Source organism: Oryx dammah, unplaced genomic scaffold, assembly GCF_014754425.2.
Source record: "Oryx dammah isolate SB20612 unplaced genomic scaffold, SCBI_Odam_1.1 HiC_scaffold_1, whole genome shotgun sequence".
Taxonomy (NCBI): domain Eukaryota; kingdom Metazoa; phylum Chordata; class Mammalia; order Artiodactyla; family Bovidae; genus Oryx; species Oryx dammah.
The window spans coordinates 48,540,974-48,554,679 of NW_024070185.1; the positions used below are offsets into that span (position 1 = coordinate 48,540,974).

Genomic DNA, 13,706 nt, shown 5'->3' on the forward strand with positions numbered 1-13,706 from the left:
GCACTAATTTTAACATGCAATCTCCAAATTAATACTATTTTGATTCTGTTCAACAACTCTTGCTTAACCTGACTCTATGCCAAGCAGATTGAATGACTTTTAAAAGAATAGTTAAATATTAATTGCATTATTTATTTAAAACTACAAAACATCTAACCTTTAAACACTACCACCACCACTCATTTCCTTTGATTGGATTGTTAGTCTCTCCTTTGACGTAATGGCAGATATGTGAGTCTGGATTGAAAAAGCGAAGACCTAATCTAACAAATTGTGTCAATAATGCTTGAGATCTCCTGGGAGGTTTGATTTAGATTAGATAATCCCTAAAGTCCTACAGAGGCAGTATAGTGCACTGTTTAAGAGTGCAGAGCTCAGAGACAGCTGTGTGCGGGTGCTAATTCGCTTCAGTTGTGTCCAACTCTTTGTGACCCTATGCACTGTAGCCTGTCAAGCTCCTTTGTCCACGGGATTCTCCAAGCAAGAATACTGGAGTGAGCTGCCATGTCCTCCTCCAGGCGATCAGTTTGACCTGGGGATCAAACCTCATCTCTTGTGTCTCCTGCATTGGCTTTACCACTAGTGTCACCTGGGAAGCTAACTTGAGTTCAAATCCCCAGTTCTAATACCTACTAGCTGTGTGACCTTGGGCAGGTTGCTTAAAGCCTCTGTTTCTTCACCTAACAAATGGGAATAAAAACAGCACCTACTTTAAAGTGTTCCAAGTATTAATGAGTTCATGTGAGAAGAGCACCTAGATCTTGGCCCTGTACAAAATATATATACATATATATGTACCTGTTTAGGGGCTTCCCTGGTGGCTCAGATGGTAAAGCATCTGCCTGCAATGTGGGAGACCTGGGTTCAATCCCTGGGTCGGGAAGATCCCTTGGAGAAGGAAACGGCAATCCACTCCAGTACTCTTGCCTGGAAAGATCCATGGACAGAGGAGCCTGGTAGGCTACAGTCCATGGGGTTGCGAAGAGTCGGACACGACTGAACGACTTCACTTTCACTTTTCGGGTGGCAATAGTGGTAAAGAACCTGCGTGCCACTGCAGGAGACAGAAGAGATGTGGGTTCGATCTCTGGGTGGGGAAGATCCCCTGGAGAAGGGCATGGCAATTGACTCCAGTATTTTTGCCTGGAGAATCCCATGGACAGAGGAGCCGGGTGGGCTACAGTCCATAGGGTTGCAAAGAGTCAGACACGACTGAAGCGACTTGGCACACATGCATGCACCTGTTGCTATTATCTAATTTGAGTTAAATATTCAGAAATTTGTAGAATTCTGAGCAGCTCAGATACTCAACAGTTACTCTTTGAGCCTCTAACTGCATGCCAACTGCTACACTATATTTATTCTTACCACTTTTAGATTATATCAATTGTTGTCACCTTTCAATTCTATCTATATAGCACCAAAATCTGTTTTTTTTTTCCTTTTTACAATCTGTAACAATAAGGAAATTGAAACACATTCTATATGGTGCTAGAATCAGTAGGAAGAATAGGCTATTTGTATGTTATCCATCTTAGTCAGGGGTGTGTTTTATCCAACTTGTTCTACAAGTCAGTACAAATGTTTGCATATTGTGCAACAAAATACTTTTTTCCGGTTGTATTCTTTTCTTTCTTTGAGCCACCTGAAAAAACTCAGCTTTTTGTTGATGCAAAGTCTATCCATCCAGGGCACTCCCAGCTCTTCAACTTCAAGAGACAAGTAAACTCAGATGAAAAGCACACATGGGAAGGTATCTAGAATGATCAAGGTCTAATCTCATACCAGTGCTAAATGAGAGATGTGGTAATAGATCCCACAGTAAGGAACAACAACAACAACAAAATACTCCTAGTGAATACTTCCTCATTATTTCCCAGGGTTGTAATGTCTCAGATCAAAGAGGTTCATATTCATTAAACAGGGACTGACCAGAGCCACTCCAGTCAGCCAAACAAAACATACAGAAAGGTGGTGCTGCACAAAATCAAGGATGCTGCAAGCTATACTCTATTGCGTTCTTTTAACATGCTTGAAGGCACATGTAAGTAGGTGGCATAGGCTATGTTGACTTCGTTCTGGTGGATAGCCCTTGAGTTTTCAAATCTCCATCATCCAGGTGGAAATATAAAAGTTTTGAGTCAGGAACCACACTAAACTCAATCTTTTTCCTATAGAACATCATTTCCTTTATGTTACTAGAGATTTTAAGATTATAAAATATGCCAGTTACTTCATATCACTAATAAAGCCCTTCATGGTATAACTTTCCCCTCTATTGCTACCCAAAAGACAGCTCATTTTCAGAATTAAAATGCCTGATTTTTCTGATAAAAATATATGCCAAATTGCTTATGTTAACCCTGCTTTGTGAAAAGATGTCTACTTCAGGAAGAAGTTGGATGGAAGGAATAATTTATGCCTCAGGGCCTAGATACAACCTTATTCCCTGACTCTGGTTTCAACCGGCTATTTACCAGGTTAGGAAATATCTGAATAGTGAGGATAGTCACAGGAAAGCCATAAAAACCAAAAACATTGCTTTCTGTGGGACATCCCTAGAAATCAAATGAAGTAGATAATATTGAACTACACAAAAGACTTTCTGAAGTCTTCTCTAAGCTTCCTTCTTGAGGCCACTCTACTCCCCATGCCGTCCTCCTTCATGAGCTAGAAGGGTCAAACCAGTTTCTCTCTCATCTCAAGGATTTGCTACTGTAAAGTGGCAGACACATTTCAGTTATGAGAGGAAAAGAAGTTAACAGAGATGTTAGGTCTGCCATTATTGAACTGCTGAACAAATGCCAACACAGCCTTACTTTCAGATGTCTTGTGATATAAGAAAAATGTCCCTCCATTGTTAAACTTCTATTAGACTGTTTTCTATTACTTCTAAGTAGAAGCATTCCTTGCTGAAAGATAAGTCCTGAGTCCAGTCTGTTATTTTGAGAATCTTCATTCAGTGATTAACCACATTGATCAATCATTATTTGTTGTTTTCCTGTTGGCTTGGTATAACAAAATGATGTCTGGTGAACTTCTTTTTTTTTTTTTAGATAATTAAAATATCTTGTTAAAAGTCAAGACAACTTAGGAAGCTTGTTACTCTTTGGCCCATTTCAGTGTTTTATTGAGAAAAATCATCTCTAATTGACAGAGGGGCTCTTTAATTTTTACTGAATCCTCTGGAAGGGAAGGCTTCCATTCATAACACATAACCCAACATAGAAATCCTTTTTATCTCTCTTTCAGTTACTCCAAAGATACACTCATCACAGAATGGCAACTTAATCCCAATCTTCTCCCTCAATTTCTTTTCTTTTTTTCTTAATTTCTACTTTAAAATAATTTTTAGAGTATTTATTGAATTTGTTATAATACTGCTTCTATTTTCTGCTTTGGTTTTTGGCTGTGAGGCATGTAGGATCTTAGCTTCCCAACCAGGGATTGAACCTTCACCCGCTGCATTGGAAGCAAAGTCCTAACCACTGGATTACAACACAAGTCCCTCTCCTTCAATTTCTAACATCTTCTTTAAACCTAGCCTCTTGCATCTCCTGTCCTTGCTGTTCACTCTTTTTTTTTTTTTTTTACTGTGAATAACTTTTCATTGATTTTCAGCAATGAAAATCAATCAGATGGATTACAGTATACTGTTCTTATTCTCGTCCTTCACTCACTATTCCAGGCTGCACAACCAAGCCACAAATTATGGGGACAAGGGAAAAATTCTCCTGGTATGTGAGAGATACAAGAGATTCTAAATATTCACTTGCAATTTTTTTTCTTTACCATAACAAAGGGTAAGATGTTTAAAAGAATAATGTATACAAAATCAACTTTTAGAGAAATATAAACAAAAGGAGAAAGATTTTCTTATTATAATGACTTCATAATAAGGCTGATTTCCCATTTTTTCTATAAAAGATATCTTTAAGACATCTCTTTTATGTTGTTCTGAGTGATAAAACAATTCCTAGGTCTGTAATAGTTCTGTAAATTTTAAATAGTGCTTGGATGTTTTGTTTCCTGTTATTGTCTTAAAAAGAGAACTTTTGACAGTTTAGCATTTCTCTTGCTTTTAATCCATGTTAAGCCCTAGCTAACCCCGTTGCCTCTGATTCATTGCATGAGAGGGAAGAAGTGGCTTTCTTAGTCATAAACCTGACTTCATATATCTTGAGTGAAACCAAAGGATTTGAAACTTAAAGCAAAATTTAAGATATAGTTTCATCGTTTCTTTGACTGTACATTTCCCAATCATGAAATTTGGCTCTTCCAGAGGCAAAAATGTCTGTCTCCCATTAAGTAATTTCAAACTATGTACAATTTATATTTAAATTAAAATCTGTAGAGTTAGTAAAAGTAGTTTTTTGGCTTGTTTTCCTAGGATTATCTAATATGAATTGTTTCCAATTTTGAGAGAGTCAGGCCCTTTCTTCTTCCAAATATATTATAAAAAAACTAAAGCCAACACATTTAAAATATTAATAGTATCTTTTATGCAGGAAGTGAAACTATGAGTCTACAGTTTCTGTAATCTATATCAGTTCAGTTCAGTTCAGTCGCTTAGTCGTGTCCGACTCTTTGCGACCCCATGAATTGTCATGCCCAATTAAATATACCTGAAATTATTTTTGATATGAGAAAAGGTAAATTGAGAAGATTTATTTTAATAAAAGAACTGGATACATGCATCACTTAAAAACAACTTTTATCAGATTGTTTTATGTGCTGAAAAAGAGTGAAGAAACATTGTTGGGGTAGTATAAAATCTTTTTTGGAAAAACTAGCTGCTATATTTAAAATGTATCACTGCTTCTAAACTGCAGAGACATATTTCTTGTTGCATAGCCTTACCCTTGTTCATATAATGCTATTAATTAGAACATTTAGGTATGACCTAAATAAAATCCATTATGATTATACAGTGGAGGTGCAAATAGATTCAATAGATTAGATCTGGTAGATGGAGTCCTGAAATACTATGGACAGATGCTGGTAACAGTCCACAGGGGGCAGTGCCCAAAACCATCCCCAAGAAAAAGAAATTCAAGAAAGCAAAGTGGTTTTCTGAGAAGGCCTTACAAATAGCTGAGAAAACAAGAGAAGCAAAAGGCAAAGGAGAATGGGAAAGATATACCCAACCGAATGCAGAGTTCCAGAAAACAGCAAGGAGAGATAAGAAAACCTTCTGAAGTGAACAATGCAAAGAAATAGAAGGAAACAATAGAATGAGAAAGACTAGAGATCTCTTCAAGAATATTGGAGATACTGGGGTAACATTTCATGTAAAGATGGGCACAATAAAGGAAAGAAATGGCAAAGACCTAACAGAAAGTGAAAGTGGCTCAGTCCTGTCTGACTCTTTGTGACTCTATGGGCTTTAGCCTTCCAGGATCCTCTATTCATGGAATTCCCCAGGCCATAACACTGGAGTGGGTAGCTGTTCCTTCTCCAGGGGATCTTCCCAACCCATGGATAGAATCCAGGTCTCCCACATTGCCTGAAGATTGTTTACTGTCTGAGCAACCGGGGAAGCCCAAGAATACTGGAGTGGGTAGCCTATCTCTTCTCCAGAGGATCTTTCTGACCCAGGAATCAAACCATAGTCTCCTGCATTGCAGGTGGATTCTTTACCAACTGAGTTACCAGGGAAGCCCCAGACCTAACAGAAGCAGAAGTTATTAAGAAGAGGTGGCAATAATGCACAGAAGAACTGTACAAAAAAGGTCTTAATGATGCAGATAACCATGAGGGTGTGATCACTCACTTAGAGCCAGACATTTGGAGTGTGAAGTCAGGCATACCTTAGGAAGCATTATTACAAACAAAGCGAGTGGAGGTGATGTATTCCAGCTGAGTTATTTAAAATCCTAAAAGATAATGCTGTTAAAGTGCTGTACTCGATATAACAGCAAACTTGGAAAACTCAGCGGTGGCCACAGGACTGGGAAAGGTCAGTTTTCATTCCAATTCTAAAGAAGGGTAATGCCAAAGAATGTTCAAACTATCATACAGTTGTGCTCATTTCATAGGCTAGCAAGGTGATGCTCAAAATCCTTCAAGTGAGGCTTCAGCAGCATGTGAATCCAGAACTTCCAGAGATAAAAGCTGGGTTTAGGAAAGGCAGAGGAATCAGAGATCAAATTGCCAACATCCATTGTATCATAGAGAAAGAAAGAGAATTCCAGAAAAACAACTTCTGCTTCATTGACTACACTAAAGCCTTTGACTGCGTAGAGCACAGCAAATTGTGGAAAATTCTGAAAGAGATGGGAATGCCAGACAACCTACCTGCCTCCTGAGAAACCTGTATGCAGGTCAAGAAGCAACACTTAGAAACTGACAAGGAACAATGAACTGGTTCAAAATTGGGAAAAGAGTATGTCAACCTATATTTTGCCACCCTGTTTATTTAACTTATATGCAGGGTACATTATGCAAAATGCTGGGTTGGATGAATCACAAGCTGGAATCAAGATTGTCAGGAGATATAGCAATAATCTCAGATGTGCAGATGATAACACTGTAATAACAGAAAGTGAAAAGGAACAAAAGAGCATCTCGATGAGGGTGAAAGAGGAGTAAAAAAGCTGGCTTGAAACTTAGCATTCAAAAAACAAAGATCATGGCATCTGGTCCAATCATTTCATGTCTAATACTAAGCTGTAGGAGTAGTCATGTGTGGATGTAAGAGTTGGACCATAAATAAGGCTGGGTGCTGAAGAATTGATGTTTTCGAATTGTGGTATTGTAGAAGAATCTTGAGAGTCTCTTAGACTGCAAGGAGATCAAACCAGTCAATCTAAAAGGAAATCAACCTTGAATATTCATTGGAAGGACTGATGCTTAAGCTGAAGCTCCAACACGTTGGCCACCTGATGTAAAGAGCCAAGTCATTGGAAAAGCCTCTGATGCTGGGAAAGACTGAGGGCAAGAGGAGAGGGGAGATGAGAGGATGAGAAGGGTGGATGGCATCACTAAATCTATGGATGTGAATTGAAGCAAACTCAGGGAGACAGTGAAGAAGAGGGAAGCTTGCTGCAATCCATAGGGCTGCAGAGTCTGCCATGACATACAGACTGAACAACAACAACGTTCATCTTTCAGCAGTAGTAGGATTCTAGGAAACCAAGAGCACTATAACTTTCCCCACTGGAGGACTTAGTTCTGAAGCACTCATCTTCACTGCTGTGTCAGTAAAGATAGGCTTGGTTATTTTTTGAAAACAAATTCCAAATCTTAAGGCCTAGCAGGTACAACTTTTCTCTGCTCTTGCCCACACAAAGACATATGTGGGTCCAGTAGCTATATAGAACAGCTCCCTTCTAAACAGTGACTTAGGAAACAGGTTCTTCTTCTTTTTTTTTTTTTTTTTCTTTACAATCTTGTAGATCTATCATTTGGAACTGCAGTCATATGACAGGGGGAGAAAAAGCTTGATGAAATCACACTAGCTCTTAAATGTCTCATTCCAGAGATGACACACCATTGCCACTCAGCCTATTGGCCAAAAGTAATCTTATTGTCCTGATCTTAATTACATAGAGACTGGAAGATGGAGGAAAGCACATGAGTTATTTGATGAGTTCTATGGTCTGTGCCTTAGATTTTAAGGCTTAGAACACATACCAATGTTAAGTCTCAGCAGTGAGAAGTCGTGATAATTCTCAGCTTTCTTTTCCCTCAGTGTAGTTACCCTGGAAAATAAGAATTTCTGATGGTGGCCCTGGAAGATACAAAGAGCCTAGGTATCTGTCGTACTACTGGAAAAGGCCCTGCTATACAGAGCTACCAAACTCTAACTGACTTTTGGTAAACAAGATATACACTTTTATACATTGAGCTGGTGAGATTTCAAGGGTCATTTTCCTACTACAGTGTAGCCTGTCCCTTCCTGAATATGCAATTGGATTGAAAGTGTCTTCTGTCTTGCTTTGCTAGTCCAGATCACCAATTTTGCTACAAATTCCGACAATTCTATCTTCAAATCACTCCTCAGTTTTGTCAGAAACTATTGCTACAACCTTGGCTCTGTACTGAGATCTCAAATGTACCCTAGTCTCAGCTTTGCCCTAACACTTCTTGGTTCAATGCTCTCTGATGTTGGATCTATACATGAACTGTCCTCTACCACCAAAAATAAAAAAAAGACAGAACCCAACCCCCCCCCCCCAACCCTGAAAAAGAAAACAAACAAAAACAAGTGTGTTGTCTTGTTTGCTGAAGAGAATCAAGAAAATATTTTAACCTATCAACCTCAATTCATCTCTAATAACAGCATGACTAGCCTCTTCAAAACTGTTCATGCTAATTATATATGACAACTTGGGAAAGTTTATACCTGATTAATGTATATTGTTTACTTTCTTTAGAATTAATGCTGCTATTGAGTTGAGACTTCCCTGGTGGCTCAGACGGTAAAGCGTCTGTCTATAATGTAAGAGACCTGGGTTCGATCCCTGGGTTAGAAAGATTCCCTGGAGAAGGAAATGGCAACCCACTCCAGTACTCTTGCCTTGAAAATCCTATGGATGGAGGAGCTTGGTGCAGGCTACTATCCGTGGGGTCGCAGAGTCGGGCGCAACTGAGTGAGTGACTTCACTTAACTATTGAGTTGAGAGCTCATGAGTGGAGATTCTTGTAAAAGTAAAAGAATATATCTGAATCAATGGTTTTGTAGGTGTGTTAAGACATCAGAGACCTCTTTTATAATGAGCATAAAATATTAGAATTCATGTACATTTTGGATTAGTTTCACAGCACTAAGCAATTCTTACCCTGTCCATATTTTTCATCACTCTTAATACCTTTAGTCACAGGTGGGTAGCTTGTATTTCATCAGAAAGAATCCTCAGCCAGGGAGCATCAGGTACCACGTCTCCGTGTGTCATGGTTCTGCTGACAAGCCTTTTTAGGTAATCTTCAGCATCTTAAAGGAGTTATTGGGTTTTTTTTTTTTTTTTTTTTGGTGTTGCCAAGGTTTTGTAAGCAGATTAACTTTTCATTATCTGTTAAAAAACAAAACAAATGCTTAAGTTTGGAACTTCTCTCATAAAAAGACAATGCAATTTTAACTTTATTTCAAATATTTGCATTAAATTCAATAAACAGGTCTTGAGGTCTTAATATGTCCAAATCATTATGTTCAACCTTTGAGAGTTGGAGTGAATAAGGTAATAATTTAGGCCTTTTTTCTCTCCATGTATACATATTGTCATTTTATATACAATATATACATTTTTAAAATCTTTTCTTTCTTATTTGGGTTTATTCACCATTTTTATCACTAATGTGATAAAACTAAATTTAAATGTTGAATTACAAGATCACATTTTTATAGCCACTAGGTAAGTTAATAGAAAATATAAGGAGAGGAAATGTTAACAAAACCCTTGTTCAGTTGAATACATAGTTTGTACAAACTGTGCAGTCCCTGGGTTATAACAAAATGACCCAATATTTCCTTCCCACGCTTTCACAAAGTATCAGTCATGTCACACGACCTTTCTCCTAGTTGCAGGTCAAAGTGAGAGTGCCCTCTTTCTCTTGAGATTGCATTAGCATTGGAGCAACATTTTAGCTAGATGACTGACTCAGGATGGCCTGAAGCATAGAAGGTTAGAGAGCTTGAAATGTTTCCTGATTAATTCCTGATGGTTTTCTGAGAAGAAATGAGTAGGGAAATGTTTTTCCAGAAACTCTTCAACAAAATAATGTGAAACTCAGGATCTGGCTAACACGAGAGTAGATTTTCTAACACCACTCTGCTTTAAACCAAATTATATCACCAGATAGTCACCATAATGTAACTGAACCCAGAAAGAGTGTTCATGAAATGGAATCTATTTGCTTTGATTCATCCTGTATATTTAACATACTGATAAGATTATTATATTTTTCTTATACCAATATACATTAAAAATATTTTTACATATATTTTGAGAGCCGGTATCCTCAATATTCCTTCATTATCCTTATTTTTATCTTTGATTATGGCTTTTTCTGTTTATGTCCAGTGTAATTATTCAGAAAAAAATTACTAATCTCTGGCAAGATTTCATAAAATGATAGGTGAAGTAGATGTACAATAATTAAGATAATATAAACAGCTATTTTTGGCAGAACTATTCTTAGGTTTTTTGTTTTCCATAGTTGAAACAACATGAGTATATGATTTATTAATATTACCAACTAGAAATGCTTTTAGTGAGAAGAATATTAAATTTCATAGACTATGACTTAGTTTAAATGGCATATCAGCCAAGATCTCAGTGGAATAAGGAATAGCCTACTCAAACAGGATAACTGATGAGATCTTAATAGAAAGGATTTTTTTTTTAAGGTACAGGGTGAGGTTTTAGGAAAACAATAAGGGATGGTGTTGTATCGTGACACTAGCGACAGCAGGGAGCTGTTTCTGAGCCTGGAACAGAGGGACACAGCAGAAACCAGTTATGAGAACCCAGCGAGAGCAGCTAGAGAGAAGATCATTCAAACTTCAGATCTCCTGCTGAGGTCTTCCTTTGGCCAAACTCAACGGGTTAGGAGGAAAGAGAACCGTTGAGCTAGCCCCTGTGTTAATTTCCCAGAACAAAGGGCAGGGTGAAAAGGAGTGAAGAGTTAATCTGGGAAATGGGGCAAAAGAGATGTAGACAGAGCACAACGAATGCATAACTTTAAATAATAAATTTAAATGGCTTGCTTACTTTTGACTCCATCTGGCCCTCCTGTTATCAGACAACATTTCTCTCTCTTTTCCCATACTTTCACATGCGCACGCACGCAGACACACACACACACACACACACACACACACACACACACGCCATCAGGGAAGGAGAACCACTCATTTTGGTAGTTGGCAGGAGGTTCTTAAGGAATAAAACAAATCAGAGAAGGGTTGTAATACCATCTATCTCCTACACTGTTGAATTCATTTTGAGACACCACAAAGTTAATAAAATAGAGAAACCATGGGAATGGCAATAGTGAGGCTTTTCCAAAAGGCTTCATAAACACTGGAATCAAACCACAAATGAGAGGTGGTAGAAAGGAAGACCAGGGCAAACTTAATGGTGTGTAGGTAATATCTGACAACCAGCTCTCCAGGGAGGAGTTTTTAGTGTTTTCCACCATAGCCAATTTAAAGCTATCGACACAAATTCACTAAACATGGATTTGTAATAAATGTGCACAGCTGACTCTTGTGAGCTCATGGGCACCCTATTCAGCACAGCAGCAACCACAGACCCTGTATGCTGATGGCTAAAAATTGACTTGAAAAACATATGAGACACCTTGGGTGAAATTACACTTTCATGGTCATTACTTTCTACCAATCAAGTGGGATGACTCTTGCCATCATGATTTAGGAATAAAAAGAAGGCACCACTTAATTATTTTCCCTGAGTCTTAGGTCAGTGAATTCTGAAATATCTGGGCATCATGAATAATATGTCATAATTACAAAAATTCCAAAAGGCCTGCTAAAGACATTTATGTATGGAATAAACAAGAATACGAATGGGATGGAACAATGTCTAACACAAGGTCATGTGGGTACTATTCATACATTCCTTTGCTACTCTGCAACCACTAATATTTCTTCTGCTTTGACATGGATTGTTTCCCTTTCAGCCTGCTTTAGTGACTCTCTCTTCCTGATTTAACATATAACATATAGTAAGTCCCCTACATAGGAACAAGTTCTGTTCTGAGAGCAGTTGTTAAGTCCAACAAAGTTGGCCTAGGTACCCAACTAACACAATCACCTATTTAGTACTGTACTGTAATAGGTTGATACTACTTTTCACACAAATAGTACATTTAAAAAACACAAAAATAAACATTTTTAGTCTTACAGTACAGTACTTGAAAGTTACAGTAGTACAGTACAACAGCTGGCATACAGGGGTTGGCATCGTGTGAACAGATAAGAGTTACTGGCTGGAGGAAGGAGAGGAGGTAGGACATGGCAGAACTGAAGCATTGTCAGTGTTAAGAGACACAGGGCAAGTTGCAATTTCACTCCAGCTTCTTGCTGGATTCAATTCTATCTACCCCCTTGAAAAAAATGATCCAGAATGTAGCTTATTTTTTCTTGTCATAGATGACACAGTAGCACTGACTGCATTCTGAATGGTTGCTGCAACCTTCCTGCCCCTTTCCACTTTGGGGTCCTGTACCTCAAAAAACTAACAGTGCCTCCTGAAATAAGGAAAATCCTCTTGTCATTTTCCACATCATGAAAGTCTTTGGTTCTTCAATCACTTCTTTCTCTGTCTCTCTTTGTCCTTTCTCTGGGCCTCTAATTCCAAGGTCTTCAGTATTAAGTTCCTTGTGTTGCACAGAAAGGAGTTCAATGAAGTCATCCTCTTTCAGATCTAGATTGAAATAAAGATACTGTACTACTGTATTCTATACTGTACTGTACAGTAAAGTGCATAAAAGCACAATCACTTGTAGAGAATGCACACACATAACAATGTATGCCAGACATGTGAGTTAACTTTCATGATTGGACATGTGAATGCATGTTCATATCTTTGAAAGCCTGAAACTGGAAGGTTCATATGGAAAGGACTTACTGTAACTGCTTCCCTGGTTTTTCTGGATTTTCCCAGAGTACCTCGTGACTGCTTACACCTGATTGACTCAGCAGTGCTTTCTGAATTTGCATGGGTGAGGCAACATGCACTGCTCGAGTCCCTCTCCTATTTCCTGGCTTGGCCATTTCCCACCTCAAATAGACTCTTGCTTGCTTTTGTACTCCCTCAAATTATGTATAGATTGGGAAATACCCTCTGACTCTGCTCCTACTTATATTGGGTAAATTATGACACATTCTATCAAAAAAAATTAAGTTGCTGCCAGATACTAAAACAAGATCATCTATTTAAAAAGCTCCATACAGGCAGTACATCCTCTGCACCATTTGGCCTCCACCTTCAGTGCCATTTTACCCTTCTTGTCTCTTCATGTTCTGCAACCTAACAAATAATTTTATTATTTATTTATTAATAGTAAGTGCATATCTCTTGAAACCTACACTGACCTAAAAACAATTAAGAGGACTAAGAAAATTACTCCTATTGGCTTTCTTCATGGCAATCAATCATAACTAATCACTTCATGGTAAACTGATGGGGAAAAAGTGGAAACAGTGGCAGATTTTTTTCAGTGGCAGAATTTTTCTTGGGCTCCAAAATCACTGTGGATGGTGACTGCAGCCACAAAATCAAAAGACACTTGCTCCTAGTAAGAAAAGCTATGACAAACACAGACAGTGTATTAAAAAAGAGAGAGACATCACTTTGCCAACAACGGCAAAGCTACAGGTTTTCCAGGAGTCATGTACAAATGTGTGAGTTGAATTATAAAGAAGGCTGAGCACTGAAAAATTGATGCTTTTGAACTGTGGTGTTGGAGAAGACTCTTGTGAGTCCCTTGGACAGCAAGGAGATCCAACCAGTCCATCCTAAAGGAAATCAATTCTGAATATTCATTGGAAGGACTGAGGCTGAAGCTGAAGCTCCAAAACTTTTGCCACCTGATGTGAAAAGCCAACTCATTGGAAAAGACCCTGATGCTGGGAAAGACTGAAGGCAAGAGGAGAAGGGGATGACAGAGAATGAGATGGTTGGATGGCATCACCAACTCAATGGATATGAGTTTGAACAAACTCTGGGACATAGTGAAGG

General features: G+C 38.3%; 1 long non-coding RNA gene across 3 annotated transcripts in view; it reads right to left on the bottom strand.

The window, feature by feature from the left end:
* Positions 1-13,706, bottom strand: part of LOC120873646 — a 52,540-nt gene that overhangs the window by 8,494 nt on the left and 30,340 nt on the right. For 2 of the 3 annotated variants that reach the window (XR_005723505.1, XR_005723515.1), the window contains exon 2: positions 8,784-9,014. This is a non-coding gene — a long non-coding RNA (uncharacterized LOC120873646). The remainder of the gene's footprint in view (positions 1-8,783; positions 9,015-13,706) is intronic. The other variant, XR_005723509.1, reaches the window with a different exon arrangement.